Source organism: Lissotriton helveticus, chromosome 9 (assembly GCF_964261635.1).
Source record: "Lissotriton helveticus chromosome 9, aLisHel1.1, whole genome shotgun sequence".
NCBI lineage: Eukaryota > Metazoa > Chordata > Amphibia > Caudata > Salamandridae > Lissotriton > Lissotriton helveticus.
Window position 1 is genome coordinate 1,272,284,824 of NC_136070.1, and position 23,477 is coordinate 1,272,308,300.

Below are 23,477 nucleotides of genomic sequence, written 5' to 3' on the forward strand. Positions count from 1 at the left end.
GTAACAGGTTCCCTCCCAATCGAGGGGCAGACGAACATATGCAGTTTGACCACAAACAAAATAAGAATGACGTGAAGCTTTAAAAATAGATTTCCCACTGTCACTATACTTGACAATAGTAGTACAATCACTATGTCCTACATGTACAGAACCATAATTACGAACACATAATTCGCCTTTGACTGGTAACACTGAAATAGCAGGTGAGTCTGGAGTAGTATCAGACTGAACATTCAGGACCATAAAATTCGACGAATAGTTACCTAAATTGTACACTTCATTTTCTAGATCTAAACCTGTTCTGTGGGGGGGACCATGCTTGTCTGGGAAACATGTGCTGTTAAGAAAAGACATATCTGTTGAGGATGACGTTAACGTGGACCATGCTCCACACGAACCATTATGTGAAAAAGGATAAGGAAAGAGTGGCAGAACTCCCTTTGACGTCTGGAAAGGGGGGAGTCGACCACACACCCAACAATTAGTGGCATTGCTGGTCTGGTGTGAATAATGCAACATGCGGATAAAAGTATTGTTACGCATAGCGAGGCGGTATGAGTATTCATGAGGAGGCAGATCACTAAACGTGTGCTCTACTGTAGCATTAGCAGACTTATTTACATGTGAAACTGGGGAATACAGGAAAAATGCATAACTGATGCAGGAAATCATAATGCTGAGAAATAATATGAAACTTAGAAAAACGATACATCGGATTGAGTTTTGACTGACTCTCTCACTATGGGGGTCTATTTTATACATGTCAGAAACAGTCTAACCGTTTCACCTAGGGGAGGACTTAGACAATCAAACTGGCTGACTTATTTTACTAGACCGTAGCTTTTGCTTATACTCCTGCTGCGGAGTTTTCTCTAACAGGGGAGGGGTTGTGTCAATGTCATTTGCGGGACAGTCCTTAGGAACAATGTTTTGACAAGTTTTTAAATCCTGGGAAATGTTCCTAGAGACCGGCTTTAATCCGTAGAATTTCTTGACGTGCGAAAGGTGTACCCAGCCGCGGCGTCCTTCCAATTTCACGGCTGTACGGGTGGTGAGGAGGACCTGACGGGGCTCCTTCCAACGTGGCTCCAGCGGACTTGATCTGTCGAAGTTACGTACGAGGACCATTGAACCTGGAACGATTTCATGCGGGGCCACCTCGGTATTGTCTGGAAATGCGGCGGCAACCTGTGAACGACATGAGTTGAGGGCAGACATCAAGGAAGCTAGGTAATCTGTCAGCATATTACATGAAACATCAGTAATACTTTGGGGTCTAGGAGTACCCCACATGTTAGGGGGGCGGCCGAAAACGACCTCATACGGGGACAGACCTGATCTGGAATGTGCGACCATGCGCATATAAAACAAAGCAACTGGCAGAGCTACTAGCCAGTCCACACCTTTTTCTTGACAGACTTTGGCGATGCGGATTTTCAGAGTCTGATTATGTCTCTCGACCAGACCAGCTGCTTCAGGATGGCGTACACAATGAAACTTCCACTGGTACCCTAACAACAGGGAAACGTGCTTCATGAGTTCAGATGAGAATGGCTGACCGTTATCAGAATATACGACTCTAGGGAGTCCATATCGAGGGAAAAACTCACGAACCAACTGCTTGGCAGTGGTCGCGGCTGTGTAATCTGGGACTGGATATGCTTCTGTCCATCTGGACAAAGCGCATACAACTACAAGAACATACTTGAAACCTCGACATCGCTCCATCTGAATATAATCCATCTGGAGGACCTCAAAAGGGTGGTCAGGAGGCTGGAATCCCCCTTGTTCCACCGGGACACTTTTACCTGGATTAAACTGACAACATATCATACAGGTACGGACTTTCTGCTTGGCTGCAGCTCGTAAATGCTTGTTGAACCAAATGTTCTGGATACTGTCTAACATTGCTTTTTCTCCTAAATGTGCTGGACTATGTGCGGTATTAATGATAACTTGAACCATAGAGTCGGGGAGAAACCATGTGGTTCTTCCCTTCGTCACCCATCCCTGATCTGTCTGGACCCCTCCTTGTTCAGACCATGTCTTGATTTCATCGGGAGTAGCATGTAACTGGATATCTATGACATCCTGGGTGGGGTCCTTAACTGTCATGCATGTAATCGGATCTGGAGTATGTGTCTGTGTCGGATTAACTTGAATGTCTGGAGTCTGTGCTGTAAGCTTGGCTGTGCGATCTGCTAGATCATTACCTTGGGAAATAATGTCAGTAACTTTCGTATGTGCTTTGCATTTCATAATAGCAATGGATGTCGGTAAATGTATTGCATCTAACAGAGCTTGGATAAGGAAACCATGCTGAATTTTGGTTCCATGAGAAGTCATGAAACCTCTCTCCTGCCAGAGCACTCCAAAGTCGTGAACGACTCCAAATGCGTAGCGTGAATCTGTGTAAATATTAACTTTCTTTTCCTTGGCGTGTATACAAGCTTGTGTCAGAGCAACTAGCTCTGCTGCTTGAGCGGACAGAGTGTCAATGCGGTGTGTCTCAATAACTTCAGTGTCAGTAGTCACTGCATACGCGGCAACTAAATCTCCTGTACTAGTTCTCATACATGACCCATCCACATAAAGTGTCAGGTCGGGATCTAGTAACGGAATGTCTGTCAGGTCTTGTCTTGGCTTTGTCGTAATGTTGACTACTTCCACACAATTGTGTGCGGCAGAATTTGAACTAGCTGATGGCAACAGTGTAGCAGGGTTCAGGACGTTGCAGCGTCTGATTTCTATGTGTGGCTGGAACAGTGTCAATTCATAACCTGTTAAACGTGCAATTGTCAAGTGCTGTGTTTGTGTTCTATTTAAAAGAACTTCCACGGAGTGTGGAACTTGTACTGTCAGGGAGTGTCCTAAAACTATGGAATCACTTTGTCTGATAGCTAGTGCTGTGGCTGCAACTGACTTGAGGCACGCGGGCAAAGCCTGGGCGACTGGATCTAATGTGCTAGAAAAATAAGCACACGGCTTGTATTGTCCTGCTTGATCTTGTGTGAGAACAGATAATGCTGTACCTTCGCGTTCAGTGACGAAAAGTGTAAAAGGCTTACTGTAGTTCGGTGTCGCTAGAACTGGAGCTTGGCATAGGGCTTTCTTTAACTCGTTGAAACTAAGTGTATGTTCAGATGTCCAAGGGAGGACAGTCGGTGCGGCTGCCTCCTGTGTCGTTAACTGTATCAGTGGTTTAGCTAGAAATGCATACTGAGGAATCCATTGTCTACAGTAAGAAGTGAGGCCAATAAAGGCACGTACCTCCTTCTGGGTCCTGGGCTGAGGAAGACTCGCTATCAACTGGATACGATCGGGTGTCAACTGCCTACCCCTCTTGGACAGCAAGTGTCCTAAGTAAACCACTTGCTGGACACAGAATTGAAGCTTCGAAGGGGACACCTTGTGCCCCATCTCGGCTAGGAAATACAGAACCGTCAGTGACGCTCGCTCGCAGTCACGTTCAGAACGGGCTGTGATCAATAGATCATCGACATACTGGAGCAGGGCAGTGTCAGTTGGCATGTGAATATTGTCTAGTTGTCTCTTAAGTGCTTGACTGTAAATACTAGGACTTTCTGTGAAACCTTGAGGAGCTCGTGTAAACATATAGCTCCTTCCATTTAAACAAAATCCGAAAAGAAACTGGCTGTCTGGATGGATGGGAACACTAAAAAATGCGTTCTTGAGGTCTATAACAGTGAAGAACGTGGCTTCGGAATCAATGGCTGTTAATAGGGAAGAGATATCTGGGACAACTGGGTACTGAGGAATAATACATTTGTTAAGTTCTCGTAAATCAATCACTAATCGATATACTGGGGGTGCATTTGGATCAGTACGTTTCATGACTGGAATGATCGGAGAGTTACATACATTGGAGTCAGTTTCTACAACTACTCCTTGAGCCATGAGCTCGTCTATAATTTTGGATAAGGCTGCTACAGCCTCAGGTGGCAATCTATACTGCCTGATTCGTGGTAACACTACACCTGGTTTGAGAGTCACACGATGGGGTGTGATTTGCATGTAACCTACATCAGTTGGACCTTGCGCCCATAAATGCTGCGGGACATTAGACAATCTCGGATCAAAATCTCGTAATACATAGTGACCCTTGAAGTCACGTAGGAACAATCGTATTCCCTCGGGGGAACAACATATAACTGCACCTAACTCTTTCAATGTCTTAATGCCTAACAGATTTTCTGGACATGACCTAGTAAGTAACAGATCAGTAGTGCGGGACAATGGACCTACTTCTAGAGTGACTGGCTTTGAAATCTCATTTACGATAGGCTTTCCTGAAAATCCAAGGGAAACATTTCTAGAGCCTGAGAGCGGAGCCCCTGGAACTTCGGCGTGACTAATTGTGGTCCTACTTGCCCCTGTATCAATCAAAAACTTTCTGTCTTTCCCTAATACTTGACTGTGAACATAAGGACCTTCTTGATCTACAGGTATCTCGATGAGAGGCAAGCCTACCTCCCTCTCTAGGCTGTTTCATGAATACTGCTGATACTCTGGATACTCAGACTGTGCATACTGGTACATCTGCGATGTAACATGCTGTGTTGCAGCAATAGGCTGCGGTGCTGTAACTGTCTGTGGTGCATTCTGTGACTGAGGAGTCTGTGAAACTTGTTCTTGTCTAGGCAGACGTGGTCTTTCTTTAGTTTTACCGGTAGCTATGTTATGTTTCAGAACTGCACACTCGTTTATAAAATGACCTGGCTGTTTACAATAATTGCAGTTCCCTTTAACGGGTGCTGCAGGATGACTGGCTTGATTCGGACCCCTCTTCTGACTGTCGTGAGGAACAGATTGTGCAACTAGCACTTTCATTTTTGTGTCTTTCATACGTTTTCTTTCGTGTTCTTGTTCTTCTCTGATTCTATTCTGGTGATACTGGAGCATCTGGAGCATCTGGGACGGAGTATTAGCTTGCCAGGTACTTTCGACTTTCAGAACTCGGTTTTTAATTGGTGGACTTGAATTCTCGACTAATTTAGTAACGAAAAGGTGAGGGTATGACTCACTACTTGTCTTGAGGCCACTGTTGATACTAAAGCACTTTTCAAACCTAGAATAAAAATCACTAATATCTTCATCTTGTTTCTGTTTACAGGCTGAGATTGCATCCCAGTCTTCTTTTCTAGTTGTCAATAATCTGGGTAAAACTTGAATCAATAATTCTGGTAATTCTTTACATTTCTCTCCTAGACCAGTACCTGGTACACGTATCTTATCTTCTGCTTCTAGGACTGCCCAATCTATCTTTTTCTCTCCCACCTCCCATTCTTTCTCTTTGAGCTTTTCATACACCCCTGCGGGCAACAGGACCTTTAACATTTTAATGATATCTGGGTAAGTGTATTCTCCCATACGGAGCATGTCTTTTAATTCTCTATGGTACCCTGCTGGATCTTTGTCATGACAGGGAATTAATTTCTTCATTTCGAGAAGTTCCATCTTCGTGATTGGAGTGTATACAAACACTCGCTGCATTTCGCCACCCGCTCCTCTGACTGGGTGGACTTCTCGTAACGGATTCTGTCTGTCTATGTAGAATGATTTACTTTCTGGGGGTGAGACATGAACGAAATGCGGGTTCAAAAACATTCTATATTTATGGCGTTGTTCTAGAATGACACTAATTAAATCGGTACCTAGACCTCTCCATCTGTACTGGAGTAACTCGTTCAGGATATCATGTAACGGGCCTGGATCAGAATGTTGACCTTCATACAGAGTAATGAGGTGCTGAATCATATACATACCCACCAGTCGCTGCTCGGCTGGGGGCAATTTCAGAAACATTTGTGCCACTATTTCGTCTGGAAAAGTGGTAGAATCAGTAATCCATCGGACTGCTGATCGGGCTAGTTCCTGTTCATGCATGGTACTTAATTCACTGTAACCGATTCGTGATTTCAGAATGTGATCGGTAGCTTGGAATACTTGTTCTAGGGAACCTTGTTCTGGTGCTGAATGATGGGAAATTGGCTTGTGTTCTAGACGTAAATGGCGATCTGGAAATCTGGATTTTCCTACATACGCTATTCTGGCGGTGTTCTCGTCGTCTTCCTCTTCAGGATCAGAGTTACTTTCTTTCTCGCTTACTTGTGCTGCCTTACGTTGTTCGTGTATCTTTATTATCTCTCTACGGATTTTCTTGTACATACTTTCCATGGCACCGATGGTATTGTGCTTTCCTTCGGCTATATTATCACTCCACTTTGTTAGAGTTTTCATTTCTTCCGGGTCTTTAGACGGATGATCCTGTTCTCTTATTAGACAGTTAATTAAGAACTTTAATATCATGCGCTGAATCTCGGCTTTCCTTTGAGACATGGCATCACTAATACTTTGTGGGTCATCCCCTGTACGGATGAAACGATATATCCTGTCTAGATCTTCTTTCATATTCGGCAGGGTGACTAGATACTCGGTCACTCTCCTTACGCGTACGGAATATAAAACCATATTAAACTCGCCTGGAACTGGGTCATAGACACATTCGCCAAGGGTTTGCCTGATCTCTGCAACAGACTTATTACTTTTAGGAGTACGCTGTGATGCTTGAGCATGTAATTCGAGTGCTGATAAACGCTTGTATGGCGGCGGGGTTTGAGGAAGACCTCCTCCTGCAGCCCCTAAACTAGAATCATCAACTGATGCTTTTCGTCCTGGCAGGGTGGGTAATTGTAACGTGGGCTGGACTTGTATGGCGGGCTGACCCGGGGGGGCTGTTAAGGGCACCCCGGTGTCTGGGGGAGTAGGAATTACCTGATTTACAGGGACTGGCGGAGCGCGGACAGGATTTACATATTCAGGGATCGTGTCGTCCAAATAGGACGAGATGAAAATATCAGCTGCGGTCGGTTTGTGACGTAGCTTGGTCGGAACTAACGGTGGCGGGAAATTACTGGATGCCTCTGGGGTCGCTTTTGGCAAGCCCTCGGCAAGAAGAGGATACATACCCTTAATAAGGGCATTCCTCTGTCTGTCTGATTGCTCAGTTCTAACTCGTTCACCTATCTCGATTAATTCTTTTTCTTGGGCTCGCTCTTGGGATTCTCTACTTAGTTCTGACTTTCTGATTTCTTTTTCAGTTCTTTTATGAGCTTCTTTGCGCCATAACTCGATGGCATCTTTCTGTGACTGTCTGGCTTTCTTTTTCCATAATGCTTCTTCTACTCGCATGATGCATTCGGCATCCCATGTACCCGATACGGGCCATCTATACTTTTCTTCTAACTGTTTGGTATATTCTACCCATAAATCTAGATACAATATGGCACTTATGCCATGTTTCTGATACATAAAGTGACCTGGACTGTCCCTGGGCGGGACGGGAACTGCTGCTTCCAGCAGACCCTTTCTAGTTTTTAACTGACGTAACTTGGAAAATATGGGCATGACTGGACTGTAATCTAGACACAATACAATACACAATAAACACGATACTTAACCCCCATTCATACCACGACATTGAAATACATGAAAAACATTTAAAAATAACAGTTCGAACCGAATACTACCTGGAAATACTGAGAACAGAACACATAAATTTTCTCGAGAACAGAACTGACTAGAACAGGAACTAGATGCACTGCTGAAACAGTACGAAACTTACCGGTCTCATAAAGAGACACGTCAGGACCCGCATCCACCGAAGTGGACACTTCGTTTGTGGGACTGTGTACCACCAACCCACAGACCAGAGTCAATTTAAATTGACCCTGTCTAGATACCACCCCAGTAACGGTACTCACCGGGCAGCAAGAACGGAAGGCCTCGGGCTGGACTGCACTGCTACGACGATGACGACGAACTTCGGACTTCAGTTACGGGTGGACCTCCGGATACCTCGGACCTTGGACTCTTGGCTTGGGCTCTGGTCGGGACTCGCCGCGTTCCTCCACCGTCTCGTCTGGATGCTGGACCGCCTCCTCCGTCTCCTCCGTGGGCCTGAGGGATACTTGAGCAGAAATATCTGCCACTGCGCAGAAGAGTTCCGTCACGACTGCAGAGGGTCAGGGGGTCGGCGTGGCTTCACCGACGCGTGGGGAAAGGGCAAGTCCCTATTCGGGCGCCATTATGTGGTAAATAAATAAATAATACCCTATTTTTGACTAGACGTATATCATAACAGATAGCTCAAATAAATAAGAGTCAAGATTCGAGGTAGTGGGAGTTTTGCAGGTTTAATACAGCATAAGGACAGGAACAGGACAACCTGCATAGGAATAGGATGACAGGGCCCAGCAGCTGCTGGGGCTGGATCTGGGATGAGCGCGCTGACTTTTAATAAAAATACATGAGCATATATACATAACGTGAACACATAGCATTACATTGCAGTAGGCGTAGCAGTGGGTGGAGCAGAAGGCATGACGCGAAACAGTCGCGAAAGATAAGGGCTAAAGAGGGTGTAACTGGGTGTGCACATAGACATGTGATGCAAATGTAACAGAATATGTCATGAATGGGCGGAAACATTGGAGGGGGCTACCTAAGGAGCCGGGACCTCTAACCTGATGGTGCGCGCAAACTGGCAATGACGTATTACTAGGAGAAGCTGGGGGCTATGAACTCTGTGCTAGGAGCAGAGACTGAAGTCTGGAGGGTCGGAGCGACATGTACCTAAACCCTATCTGGTATCTAATGTTTAGGGAACATGTTGATATAAACTAGAAGTCATGAGGGGAAAAGCTAACAGACTCTAAGGCTAGAGCATGCATTTATTCTACATGTAGTGCGTGGTGAAGAATATTAAATGACCATTAAATACAGTATTTCTCTTAACATGGGGCCGAGTAGGCTAGACAATGACGGAAACTATTGATGCGATTCAGTAGTTTTAGGAATGCAGGGAAGGAGGGCTGAACTGATAGCTGGAATCATAACATAGTCTTGGCAGACTCAGAGGCAGAGCCAAGCTGCACCGGGCACTGCGAGGCAGGAAGTAAGTGAAGGGTCGAGGATACAGGTGGGGGCTGTATCCCTCCTCAGCGAGGTTTCAGGAGACAGGAGCTGAATCTGATGTCCAGGCCCTTTTGAGGCCTAGAAACGGGGACTTTATAATAAAATAACGTGCACACTGAGAAACGTGGCAACGTAGCTTTACATAGGCCTGATATTCGTAGTATTCACGAGGACTGGAAACTGGCATACTAGAGGTGGACACAACTGTAATTGCGTCATTAATCGGACATGGGGAGTACATATGCATATTTAATCATGCACACATAACATATGATGGATGACACGTAGGGACACAGAACATGGCAAAATTTACTTTTCCACACTGGGGGAGTGTGTGACATTGATCCACATTCAGTCCATCACTTGTTGTTTTTGCAATTGCCGCCCTAAGTGCGCTGGGGATGCCCAGACGTGGGTCCCAGGCACTCCACACCACTTGGAGTCAAGCTAGCCGGGCTGAAGAGAGGTGTTACCTCGAAACCGGTCCGGTCCTCGGATGCTTGATTCCGTTCTGGGAAGGACATGGCTTTTGTAGTTCGGACTGGACTGTTCCCATGGGGCAACAGGGTCAGAGCTGATTTGCATATCGTCATTGTCTAACCCAGGGTGGTGTGGAGTGCAAAAAAACGATGGATTTGGGCCCAGATCTTTTGACTGGGGGAGTGTGTGACATTGATCCACATTCAGTCCATCACTTGTTGTTTTTGCAATTGCCGCCCTAAGTGCGCTGGGGATGCCCAGACGTGGGTCCCAGGCACTCCACACCACTTGGAGTCAAGCTAGCCGGGCTGAAGAGAGATGTTACCTCGAAACCGGTCCGGTCCTCGGATGCTTGATTCCGTTCTGGGAAGGACATGGCTTTTGTAGTTCGGACTGGACTGTTCCCATGGGGCAACAGGGTCAGAGCTGATTTGCATATCGCCATTGTCTAACCCAGGGTGGTGTGGAGTGCAAAACAACGATGGATTTGGGCCCAGATCTTTTGACTGGGGGAGTGTGTGACATTGATCCACATTCAGTCCATCACTTGTTGTTTTCGCAACCTCGCCTTTGGAGGCTCGCTGGTGTGCCCCCCACGCTCCCGCCTGAAGCCCCCACCGGACCCCAAAGACCCAGAGAACAGATCCCCCGAAGTCCGGACGCCTCCTCCCAAGGATCTTCACCGGGCTTGGGGCCCGCAACGTTTTATTTCCCCATACGCTGATCACAAAGGTACGTGCCTACCTCTGAGAAGGCCCTGGGTTAGGCCCTGGGTTTCTCGAGGCTGAGAGCCCCCACCTCCGGAAAAGGCCCTGGGTTCCTCAAGGCTCCTCTCATCGCCTCCCTGCTCCTCACTGCAGCGGAGAGCCCCCACCTCCAGAAAAGGCCCTGGGTTTCTCGAGGCCCCTCTCGGTTCTCCATTCAACCCGCACCGCGAGATGCATGAGTCGCGGTAGGGTCTCGCTCATTTTCACCGGGGAAAGCGCACAGAAGCGCTAAGAAGCGGCCAGGGAGTCCTAAAGAGGCCTCAGGGACTAAGAACAGTTTGAAAGAACTAAGAGAACCGTTTTTGAAGTAAAAGAGACTAAGAAGCAATATTTGAACTGTAAACAAAGAGAACACTTGCCTATTTACAACCTTGTGGCTTAGCAAAACGTTATCAATGGTCTTGTGATAAATACTTGCCTGCATAGAGATATTTTTATATAAAGGAGACGTATTTTTACATATCCAAAGCCTGGTGTCCATTTGTGGGGGGATTGGTATATTTACTGTGTGTGTGATTACAAATGCTTAACTCAGAAACGCCTGGAGAATAGCCTTGGCTGCTCACGCCACGCACCTAGAGGGTGAGCAAGGGTAATTCTAAGGGGTCATCCTTCGCCCTGACTTAGAGGAGAGGGTCCCTGCTTGTCACAAGTGAATACTTGCGCCAACCAGAGACCCCCAATTCTAACACTTGCCTACAAATCCCTCCACAATATCGGACCCAAATACCCCAAGAAAAAAAGAGTCTTCTTCCACGTACCCAAATCGAACCTCCGTTCCGCCGACCTCGTCGAGGCCCCCGCATCTGCAGAGCAGGCGGAAGAACCTTCTCCTACCTCGCAGCAAAGACCTGGAACGAGCTCCTAGTCAACATCAGACGCTCCCCCACTCTGCACACCTTCAGGAAGAGCCTCAAGACCTGGCTCTTCAAATGATCCAGAGCTGCTCCCCTCCCCCCGCCAGCGCCTTGAGACCTTCATTAGTGAGTAGTGCATTTTATAAACCCCTGATTGATTGATTGAAGATGGGGCTCAATTAGGTGAACTCAACAGGAGCCGTTGCGCTTGTGGACGGCTGTCCTCTGTAGCAGGGGCCCATGTCACCCAGGGGACTCCAGGAAGCACTTCATTGGGCCCTCACAATCCCACACATGCACTAAAGTGGCAAAGGAGACAGCAAGATGGCCCAGCGGAGGGCTTGGCTTCTGCGACAGCTGCTAGCCCTACAATATGTCCTTATTCTCACCCTGTGGTGGAACCAGCAGATTGTGTAGGGTTGCCATAAGAAGTGTTATTCTTCATGTATAATGATCTAGCAGCCTCTGCATAATGTGCTTTAATATCAGGAAATGGCAGACATGCGACCTCTCGTCTCCGGTTTCCGTCAAAGTGTAGATCCAGAAAGATGCACCATTAAATCGGATAATTTTACCATCTGCTTAAAACTATGCTGCGAAAAATGATACCGCTACCGAGGTTCCTGTACGCACTCCAAAACGAGTACTACCCTCTTCCACGAAAGGTGTTTGAGAGAATAAACGCGGAACTGAGCACTTTCCTGTGGCTGGGAAAACAGCCGCGAATTGCATTGACCACCCTACAACGCCATCAGTATAGCGGAGGGATTTCACTTCCGAATCTTGAGGCTTACTACTGTGCAGAACACCTGGCCCCGGTTAACGACTGGCTTCATGCCCCGACCGACCACCCCACGTACGCCCTCGAACGGCACAGCATGGCCACTCGACCCTGTACATATTATCTATATGGGGTGGAGGGAGGGCAAGACTGCTCCCGGCCACTAGGCTTACCCTGGCGACGTGAAGCAGAGCAACTAAGAGTACTGGGTGGGAGAAAAAGCCTACCCGCCTGACACCACTGTGGCACTGTGCTTGGTTGACGGAACTGCATAAATTGAAGGGGTTCCAGAGATGGGATGACATAGGGATCTTAACACTAGGGGACGTAATAGCTAGGGGGGAACTGAAGTTCTTTCAAGCACTAAGGAAGGAATTTGGTCTGCATCACACGGCAATATTTTAAGTATGCACAGCTGCGCCATGCGTGGCAAGCGGAGAAGATCCAACTGGAAACAGTTCCAGAATATGCGCCTCTTGAGGGCCGGCTGCTACAGGAACAAATCCCGGAAAGGGTGGTATCACTCACGTATAGAACGTTGATGAATAACATGCCTGACGACATGGGTAACCTCAGAAGGAAGTGGGAGAGCGACGTGGGGGAAATGGATAATGTAGACTGGGTTAAGGTATTAATGCACCCCAGAGAGGTAGCTATTAAATCCAGGTTAAGACTCATCCAATACAATGTTCTCCATAGGACGTACTACGATAGGGTGCGACTGCATAAAATGGGTGGGGCTGGAGACACGCGATGCTTGAGGTGTGGCCGTACCGGAGGTGACTTCTACCATACCATCTAGTCCTGCCCGACTATTCAGATCTACTAGGAGGAGGTACTGAGTGAACTGAGCGAGGTGCTTGGGACCCCCCTACAGCTGGATCCTAAATTAGTCCTGCTGGGTATGACCAATTATGTGGATCTCACCCGTCCCCTACTGATCTTTTTGGTCTTGGCCCTGGTGGTAGCTAAGAGGGACGCAGCCAGGCACTAGGGAGCGGATGCACCGCCACAGCTGGACGAATGGAGAAGAGGGCTAGATACTTACATGTCTGCCGAAAGAGTCACCTATAAGGCATGAGGATGCCCCAAGAAGTTTGGCAGAGTCTGGGGCAAATGGAGACGATACCATGTAGTGGACGGGGGCTCTGAAATAGGACACAAAGGACATAGAGGCACGGGGGAACAAAAGGCACAGAACGAGGGAATGTATGGGACACAAAGATTCAAACTGGCAAAGAGCTTTACAGAAAGTACTCGGTTTGTTTGAAAGACATGGGATTTATGCTGTGATGCTGGGTGGGTGGAGGGTGGAAGGGATGGGAGTGATGACCGAAGACGACGCGATTGTAATGCTGTTCTATAATAAAATGCAAATAAAAATGTTTATAAAAAAAAAAACACTATGCTGCGAAAGCCAATTGTTTGTAATTCGGAAGAGTCAGAGTATAAAGTGATAGTGTGCTTGGACAAACAGGCAGCCATCTTGAAACATACAGGCTTAGACTAAACCTTGAGAAAAACTACTGAAAGAATAGAAATAAATGCATCCTCCTAATCCTGCAAACTGAATTTTCTATCTAAAAATGAACCATGTTCCCTAGAGAGACACCGAAGTGTTTGTAAGAGCTGAAGAATAAACACACTAGTACATTTTCTTGAAGCATCAAAAAACCTGGATAGTGTGCACATTATTTTTGCCATTTTTGTTTCGATCCTGAGGATTATGTGCAATAGGAAGGGACTATCTCCTTGCGGCTGCTGCAGTTGAAGGCAAAGAACTGGGAAATCGCCAAAAGGTTCATGAGATCTTAATACCCCACTTGGAAATCGCAGGACCGGAAGTCAGGAGAGCCGGGAGTCTGTCCAGAATGAAGGTTTGATGTGTCGAGAGTAGGAGCATCCACAAGTGAGGGCACCACCAGGGGTAGAAGCGCAGGTGACAAGCGCACTAGGGTAAGCATTCTGGAAGGTTTTAAAACCCACAGCAATATCCAGTGAATGGCTACTGCTTCCATTTATGAGAGCTGCATCCTTCATAAGCAGCAGAAGAGGCTCAAGGGACACACCAGAGCAGCTCACTCTACTCAGCCGCGCTGAATGAACTCCTGTTTAGGATTGTAGTGTATTGGAAGCAGGAGACGGAGCCCTTACCACACAGTTCTGAAAGACGCATGCCCACCTAGAGCGTGCCCTTCCGAGGTGAGAGCTCCGACGTGGAGCCCTTACTGGTCAGTGCTGAAGGACGCGTGCCCACCCAGAGCGCGTCCTTCCAACGCTACAGCTCAGAGACTGAGCCCTTACTGGACAGTACTCAAGGATGAGTTCCCACCCAGAGCGTGTCCTTCCAACGCTACAGCTCAGAGACTGAGCCCTGACCAGACAATATAAGAGACGCATTCCCACCCAGAGCATGTCCTTCCAAGGCTATAGCTCAGAGACGGAGCCCTTACTGGTCACTATAAAGGATGTGTTCCCACCCAGAGCGTGTCCATACAAGGCTTCCCCTCAGAGAATGAGCCCTTACCGAACAGTCTCTAGCTCAGACTTAGAACTAGAAGAGCCCTTACTGGGTAGTGCTGAAGGATGCCTACCCACCCAGAGAGTGGATCTCTGGAACATTCTTAGACTAAATAGTGATCATGTTTGTAGGAAAGTAGGATCTGCTTTCATGGTTACCCCCACTTTTTGCTTGGCGTCAGTATGTTTTTGACCTAGTCCAACTGGGATCTCCCTAATTAGGACCCCAGTCACTCTGCTTTCTGCCTACATTGACCATGGTAAGTACTTTTGTACAGCCACAATTGGCTACCTGTGCACCCGTGCAAGTCCCTAGTATTTGATAGTAAGGTCCCCAGGTCATTAGTTCCGGGTTTCTCCTCTCCACTTCTTCCTGTCTGCTGGGGGTCAGAATTTCAGTGTGGGGACACACCTGTGGGTGTAACCATGCGCTTTATAAATGAAATAAATAGGTACACCAGGGGTTTCCCATGGGCTGCAACCCATGTGACTACACGCCGGTCATTGCAGCCTGTGTGAGTTGGTGATTGCACCTCTCACGTCAGATGGAAGTTTCTTTCTATCTGAGCCTACTGCACTTAAAACCTATACATCACCCCTATTGCAGGCTTTTCAGTCTTGAGGGCCGGCTGCTTGTTTATAAGTGTGAGGGTGCCCCTGCCTGAGCAGGACACCCCTACAAACCCCAGAGTCGATACTCCAGCCTTTGCAAGTGCAGTCAGCCATTTTAATACATATAGTGAACATCAGTCATTACAAGATGTTTAACGATATAATGGCTGCACCAACCCCGGTCAATCATTGGAATCATACTTCAACACAGATTCCAATGTTGGAAGTAGGATCCCATGTACTGGGGGGCTCCCTTGGCGTATCCCCTATACTCCAGGTAACAGCCTTTCAGGGTCTGCCAGCAAGCTAGTGCTGCTGCCGACCACAGACACGAACCTGCCCTCCTGAAGCTGAGCCAAAGATCGAGCAGGGGAAGGTAGAACAATAGGCTACCCTTCACAGGGAGATGTGACCATCTCCCAGGCAGGACTTAAGTGTATTGGGCTGGGGTGGGTGCACTTGCCAGCACCACCAGACTGCTTTGAAGCTTTTGCTGCCCTCCTTGCATACTTCAGTTTGAGCCAGCTCAGGGAGCCCCTGGCTTCCACTCTGGCAAGAAACTGGACAAAGAACATGGGAGTATCCTCCCCTCTGTCCAGCCCCTCCTCTGGGAGGGACCCCAAGTTGTTCCAACCCATCCCTTTGGTACTAAAGGACTTACCTGTGGGTGGGTCCTCAGATTAATCGTGGGACAAGACTTAAGCCTGAAACTACGTCGCTTTTCAACCGTCTGGAAAGTTGGACTTTGTCAGACTTCGATTGGAGCAGATACTGCATCAAGGAAGACTCCTGCTGCTCCTGGTCTCGCTGTTCTACAAGTCTTATTCGTCGTCTGCCAGGACCTTCAACAGACCTGTGCGCATCAACGACACCCAAACTAATCTCCCTTGCAGTGAAGGAGTCACTCCCCTGCATCTGCAGGCAGCGCAACACAGCTGACCAGTCTGCTGCTCCTGTTTCTCTGCGGACTTCTCAAGGCTCAGCAACTCAGGTGGTAGTTCTGCATCTCCCTCGAGGCCTGACCTGCCCTCTCTGCAATTTTGAGGCCAGCAGCCCTGATCAGAACCGCTTGGAAGGAACCCCTGTGCACCGCATTGACTTGCCGTTGCCAAGGTTTTTTGATCTGTACTCCAGAGGTCTTCAGGCTGCAAGAAGCTCCAGCCTTCAGCATCTCTTTCCTCCAAGCTCAGCATCCTCACGGATTCCTCTGCAGCGTGGGCCTTCATCCTTGGTCAGCTGCTCCAGGTCCTCTTGACACTCCTGTGCCTTTGGCCTGTGGGTCCTCCTGAGGGTCTTCTACTGCTTCAGTGGGCTCCCTGGCTGGCTCGGGGCCTGATCAAACTCGCTCACTGTTGGCGAGTCCCTTGGACCTTGCTGGTCCCAATGTTGCTCCTTCTTCGTTCTCCACAGCAGTTGCGGCTACCAAGGCTCGTTGATACTCCCGCCAGACACCGACCACCGAGTTACCAAAATGGGACAGTTTGTGCACGGCTCCTCGTGTTCCTCCGTGTCACCCGGTCCTCACAGTTGCATGGTCACCAGCGACTCTTCTGAACCTCCCGACAATGGTGGGCATTGCGTCTTCGTGCCTCCTGGTCACGACGAGTGGCATAGACTGTCTCCTCTGTGTGCAGGTTCTTCTCTTACAGAATACACCATTGGATTCCATCGGACTTCTTCAACTTCTTCTCCAGAGGCATTTTCTTATAAGTCTTCCATTGTTGTCTATGGAGATTTCCGACGTCTCTTCGCCCCTCTGCACCTGGCTTCCCTGGTGTAGGTGACCTGGTTCCTGGGGCATCCATGGGTGGGGTGGCTCTCCATCCTTCCGTCTTCCAAGGGAATTCTTTGTGGTCCTCTTGGAAGGGTCCTTCTTCTGCAAAACTGCAACTGCAACTTATTTTTTGACTTCCATTGTTCACACAGCTGGGTTTCCACTATGCACACAGCCTCTGTGGGGTTCCTGGGTACTTACCTCAGATGGTTCCTTGTGTCCCTGCTTCCTCTGGGTCTTCTGATCCAAGACCCGTCCTCCTTGGCAGTTCGCATTCCACTTTCTTAGTAGATGGTTTGGTCTCTCTCTGGCGACCACTGTATTTTGTACTACTTACCTTATTTTATTTAACCTCTTCGCTGCTTCTGTCGGGCAACAGCCGTCGCAAGCACTACCTCTGTAGTGCTGCGCACGTCAGTTGGCCGACACGGCCCGCCCACCTAATTAAACCGCTGCACCACGGTGGAATTTTACCCGCGGTTCAAGTATTAGTGTGTATTGTGTTGATATCTCTGGGTAGGGGGATATACCAATGTGTTAGTAAGTGTTGTCTAATAAATAGAAGTATTTTTATATAAACACTGCGTGGTTCTTTTTCGTTCAACCTACACTATAACAATAAACTGGCAAAACAAGCTGCTTCACACTCCTTCAAGATAAGCCTGAAGGCTGCTCTCCACAGCTACCATTTAGAGAGCTTTCTACGGTTAGCAAACACCACTAAAATCACCATAAGGGTTGCCAGGGTTAGTGCAGGGTGCGTCACTTAAATAAGTGTGCATCATATACTAAGCCAGCCTCCTAAAACGTTCAGTAAAACTCAGCAGCAATCCACCATCTAGACACCAATTACCTTGTCAAATGATCATTTCCTTGAAAAATTTCAGGCAAATGCATTAATAAAATACCACATTTGCCAGCCAGAAAGCGACATTAGCAAATATCATTCCAGGAAAAATAATTTAAATGTAAGGAGTGGTGAAAAGGGCAACTTCAGACATATGTTTCGCTGGCCTTGAAGCTTAACAGAGGAGTGCGCCTAGTCCAGATATGAACCAAGTGGGCACTAGGTTTAATACTCCTCCTCAGACGCTTAGGTTACTAACCATTAACGAGAGGGTTCCTGAAGCCTGTAACAAGGGTAACTCTCCAGAAGTAATATTGGTAATACCTTGTGAATTCCAAATTATGTGCATGCGAAGGCAGGTCAGCGCGCTTAATTGTAGAAAGTCTGCAAATACACATGCAAAAATTACTTTCTCTGAGCAGAATTACACATGTGTATTCTTTGCTACACATGTAAAAACATCTTCCTTTAGGAGAAATCACTTCCCACACCCCAGCCACCACTGAAGATGTTTACTTATCATTTCCACTTTGCAAACAGAAATAAATCAATTCTGGGTTTTATTCCAACTTCTGACGCAGTGTCCTTGCCCTGAAAACCCATACTATGCCCAGAAGATAATGTATTTATGTGTAATATAGATTACATCAGGCAGGAGTATCGCTACACACAAGTACATCCTGTTAGGAGTGCACTGTCACATTTGGTGAGCTACAAACGTGAATTTGCATGGAAGTTGGACTTGCATGTGCAAATGACTGTGAACCGAGCCCTTGGGCTCCCCCTCAAAGGTCCCTATTTGGCCGAGTATTGGGCATCCAGATTAAAGGGCGAGGTGCAATCCTGCAGGGGAGCGCTCCAGGTGCGATTTCACTTCATGAACAATTCACATTAAATGGAATCTTGCAGCCAACTAAAATAAAACCACGCAACTCCAAATACAGTCAGATAAATCTTAAAATCACTCAGTGCTGCTGGGGCTAGAACATTTCTGTAGGGGCCTGCGTTCAACCTCATGGTCACAGTTTCAAATTCCAGCGGGACCACTCAGCATTTCTTCCTTCTGAGGTCGATAAAATGAGTGCCATTCAGTTGGGTGGCAATGAACATTTGGTATTCAGCGCCAAGATACCCCTGGGTGAACGTGCTTTACAAATACACATGTTATGTTACCAGCCTCCCGGACCTTCTTGACGGTCCCAAAACACATTACACGTCACAGCAATTCACACCACGAATGACAAGCATTGACATAGCCAATCGGTCTCGCCTTTGGGACCTTATAAGTGTTTGGTTAGCCAGCACAATATCCTTGGTGCAACAACATTAACTGTTGCATGGCTAAACACTTATAAGGTCCCCAAAGCGAGACCTATTGGCTATGCCAATGCTTGTTTCAATCTTGCGCGTTGGTGTGATAGACAAGCCCAGAATTTTTTTAAGGAAGTCCAGAACTATCCGCCTGGTATTTTTGTGAAAAAAGAAAACCTATTATATTCTAATCAGCATCCTTCATATCTACACCCTGAAGCTTTTTCCGTGCAAGTCAGTGGATATTTAAACATGATCCTCTAATTCCAGAGATTAAGACAAATGATGTTTCAATCTATGTGACCGGTGTTGCAGCCACAAGCAAACTGTTCCTTCCGGCCTAGTACGGAAACACACAAGGCCCATCTCAGTCAGGGGAGAGCCAGGGGTACAGTGCTCAAGTATGTCGTCACCAGCCGCCTGGACTACGGGAACACCCTCTACGCCGGAACCACAGCCAAACTACAGAAAAGACTCCAACGCATACAGAACGCCTCCGCACAACTCATCCTGGACATCCCCCGACACAGCCACATCTCCGGCCACCCGAGAGACCTGCACTGGCTCCCCGTCAGCAAGAGGATCACGTTCCGGCTCCTCACCCACGCACACAAGGCTCTCCACCACCTGGGCCCCAAGTACCTCAACGACCGCCTGACCTTCTACACGCCCACCCGCCAGCTACGATCAACCAGCCTCGCCCTCGCCACCGTACCACGCATCCGCAGAGCCACCGCCGGAGGAAGATCCTTCTCCTACCCGGCAGCCAAAACCTGGAACTCCCTCCCCATCCACCTTCGTCTGACCCAGGACCATCTTTTCTTCAGGAAGCAACTCAAGACCTGGCTGTTCGCACAGTAACGTTTCTCCCCCCCCCCAGCGCCTTGAGACCCTTCCGGGTGAGTAGCGCGCTATACAAATGCCATGATTGATTGATTGATTGACGTCAGGCTCCTTCAGTACAAACAGGCAGCACGGTGGGTTCAGCCCCTGTGTCGCCGCTGCCTGGTACAGAAACAGGCTCCTGCTTTGGGTTGTGGGTCGAGGGGAGGAGACAACCTGCAGAGGGCCCACTGACCTGTCTGCATGAAGGTTGTTCATAGCACCTCCCGCTGACCGGCTCCAGTGATTCTTCCTAAACTTCTTTTAATATTTTTAAATATGCACTGGGCACCGTGTTTAGCACCTATTAACTCCCTTTGCCCCCCCCACATCTCCCTCTCACCCCCTGCCATCTCACATGGTCACACCCCGTTACCCCACAACCTCCATGTCACCTGGGTGAAGGCAGTACCCCTATGTTTGAATCATAGAAAAGCAACTCAGCTTTCCACCCTTCCATGATCGATGCAAAGAGCCTTTCAGATGGGCTGCGCTGCTGTGAGATGAGGCCACTCAGAAGCATCACCAGACGGTGAGCGCAACACCCACATTCCCCACAATCCTTTGCATAATATTTACATACAACCCCACAAGTCACTTCTCTTTCTTTTTTATGGAATAAAAAATTATTTATTGATTCATATGTACTACAATATGCTGAGGTTTACTACAATACTATAGATTGTTTATTTCAACAAACTGCAGCATCACTCTCACCTTCATAGGTGATTATAATCATTAGGATGTCCAGTAACATTCAGAATGTTGTCAGGAGGAACTGCTAAGGTTCCTTCCATCGTGGATTTGATAGTTACTTCGTGTGACAGTGATTTATCATTTTTCACAATTTTTGACAGGCAATTCTTGGAGGAGTTTTCTGACTTCTGCTCCATTACAATCGGGCAGATTTGCTAACCATTGGGAATAGGGCTACGGTCTGCTTATGTGATCCTGTGGACCCTTTAATTGGCCCATACACCTGTGCATGTAATGGTTGGTCCTTAGCTAGACCGACTAAAATCCGCTCTTTGGAAGTTATCACACCGCCCAAGCGTATTCTTACCTCGGACCGCGGGCTCCGGATTTGGAATTTGAACGTGAGGTCGCTGGTCAAACATCACCAGTTTATACATGACCTCATTGAAAAAGAAGGCCCTGATCTTTTTTTCCTCACCGAAACCTGGCTCCAGGACTCGGATGTCGCCATCTTGAACCTTACCTTTCCTTCAGAATATACAATTTTTTTTTCCTCACCGAAACCTGGCTCCAGGACTCGGATGTCGCCATCTTGAACCTTACCTTTCCTTCAGAATATACGATTTTTACTCTGAATCGGACTACGAGAGGAGGTGGTATTGCCATGGCGGTAAAATCTTGCTTTCCTGCTGAATGGAAAGCACTTAAGCTGCCTGCTTGTGAAAGTGCTCTTTTTAAAGTAGCTTTTAGCCATCATTTTACTTTTAGTGGCATTCTTATTTATCGCCCACCAGGCAATGATACAGTCTTCAAATCCGCTCTCGCCGATACTGTAAGCTCTTTAGCGCCCGGGTGTGCTAATTTTAACATCATGGGTGACCTTAATATTCATTTTGATAATAGGTCATCCATAGCCATCAACACCTTACTCGCGGATCTGGAAGCACTCCAACTTGTCCAGCTAGTGACACTTCCCACCCACACTGGAGGACATATTCTCGATCCTTTTTTTACCACGCTTGAGAGGGTGAAGGTGTCTGACCCGATGTCGGTAGGATGGACTGATCATTCGCTGGTGGAAGTCTTTTGTCTTATTCACGATAAGCCATTTAAATCTGTGGATAGACTAATTCTTAAAAGGCACTGGCACAAGCTCAAACTAGAGGAGTTCTATAGGTTACTGGAGCAGAATCCCCTGAGCCCTTTTCTGAATGTGGATCATGGCTACCAACTGTTTTACACATGGATTTCAGACGCTCTTGATTCCCTTATACCCTTGCGCTGGTCGAAAGGTTATTCTAGGGTACCAAGCCCGTGGTATAATGATTCCCTTGCCGAGCTTAAAAAAACCTGCCGGAAAGCGGAAAGGGATTGGAGGAGATCTTACGATCCTGCTTTGAAAACCTTATATTTTGCCAAACTTGAGGCTTATCACAGAGCAATATGCAGAACTCGGGCCGCATATTACGCTCAGGAATTTCAAGCCAGCACCAATCCCTCCAAATTAATATTCAAGGTCTTAGAAGACCTTATGAATAAGAGAGCCACTTCGGTAGAGATTTGCACCGATTCCCACTGCGAGAACTTGGCAGTTTTTTTCTTGGAGAAAGTGCAGAATATATACCGGGGGTTTGACCTGTGTCGGCTGGATCCAGTGTTAGTTGACCCTATTTCTTTGGGTTATGAGACTTTGACCTTCCTTCCTGATCTGTCTACCGAGGCTTTTAACAAACTTAGCCTCAGGGTCAAATCAGGTTCTCCTCTGGATCCGCTGAAGCCAGCCCTCATCAGTACGCTTTCCCCGCTGTGTCGAGTTCCGATACTTACTCTTATCAACTTGTCGCTATCAACTGGGGCAGTCCCTTCCTCATGGAAGCAGGCGGTTGTTACCCCAGTCTTGAAAAAGGCAAATTTAGACCCCCTCCTGCCTGAGAACTAGCGCCCTATATCTCTTTTGCCTTGGATTGCTAAAGTCACCGAAGCCCACGTCAACTCCATTTTATCTGATCACCTTGCCCGTAATCAGATATTGGACTCTAGCCAAAATGGCTTCCGACCAGGACACAGTACCGAGACCGCTTTGCTCCATATTATCGAGCATTTACGCCTGGTGCTTGACTCCGGACGTACGGCAGCGCTCCTATTATTAGATCTGAGCGCTGCCTTCGATACTGTGTCCCATTGCATACTGATTCAGCGCCTTGAGGAAGCCGGAGTAGCGGGAACCGCTCTTCAGTGGTTTCGATCTTTCCTCTCAGATCGAACCTTTAAAGTGGCTATACCACCATGCCAGTCCACCATTCACCCCTTGGATCTGGGAGTCCCACAGGGCTCCTCGTTGAGTCCCACTCTGTTCAACCTATATGTGAAACCGCTAGCGGCAGTCGTCAAACAGTGGGGTTTGACGATGACCTCATATGCTGACGACACGCAGCTAGCGGTGACACTGAGTGGAGACCCGGAAGTGGAGGCTCCCAGATTACGAGCTGGACTTGTGGCAGTAGCCAATTGGCTACGTACCAATTGTTTACAATTGAATGCCACTAAAACTGAAGTGATGGTTCTAGGGAAACATGCTGAGCTATGGGGAGACCAGTGGTGGCCTCCAGAAGTGGGCGTCACTCCTATTCCAGCAACAGAAGTGAAAAACTTAGGGATTTGGCTGGATCCTGCGCTCACCTTCACAGGGCATACGAAGAAGGTTGCAGCCACATGTTATGGCATTTTGCGAGGCATAAGGCCGGTTCTTAAATACTTCGACCCTCCCACTCGGCAGCTCGTAGTCCAAGCCTCGGTTTTATCTCGGCTGGACTATGGAAGTGCGCTGATGTTAGGGGTTAACCAGGCTGAGGCATCTAGGCTTCAGAGGGTACAAAACGCCGCGGCGCGGGCCATTGTTGGTCTTCCCAGACATTGCTCTGTCTCCGGTACTATCTCTGCTCTTCATTGGTTA

The 23,477-nt window shown here is 47.7% G+C and overlaps 1 protein-coding gene across 1 annotated transcript in view; it reads right to left on the reverse strand.

Moving 5' to 3' along the window:
- The window catches only part of CRELD1 (CRELD disulfide isomerase 1), a 100,237-nt gene that overhangs the window by 53,409 nt on the left and 23,351 nt on the right, over window positions 1-23,477 (reverse strand). The window lies entirely within an intron of this gene.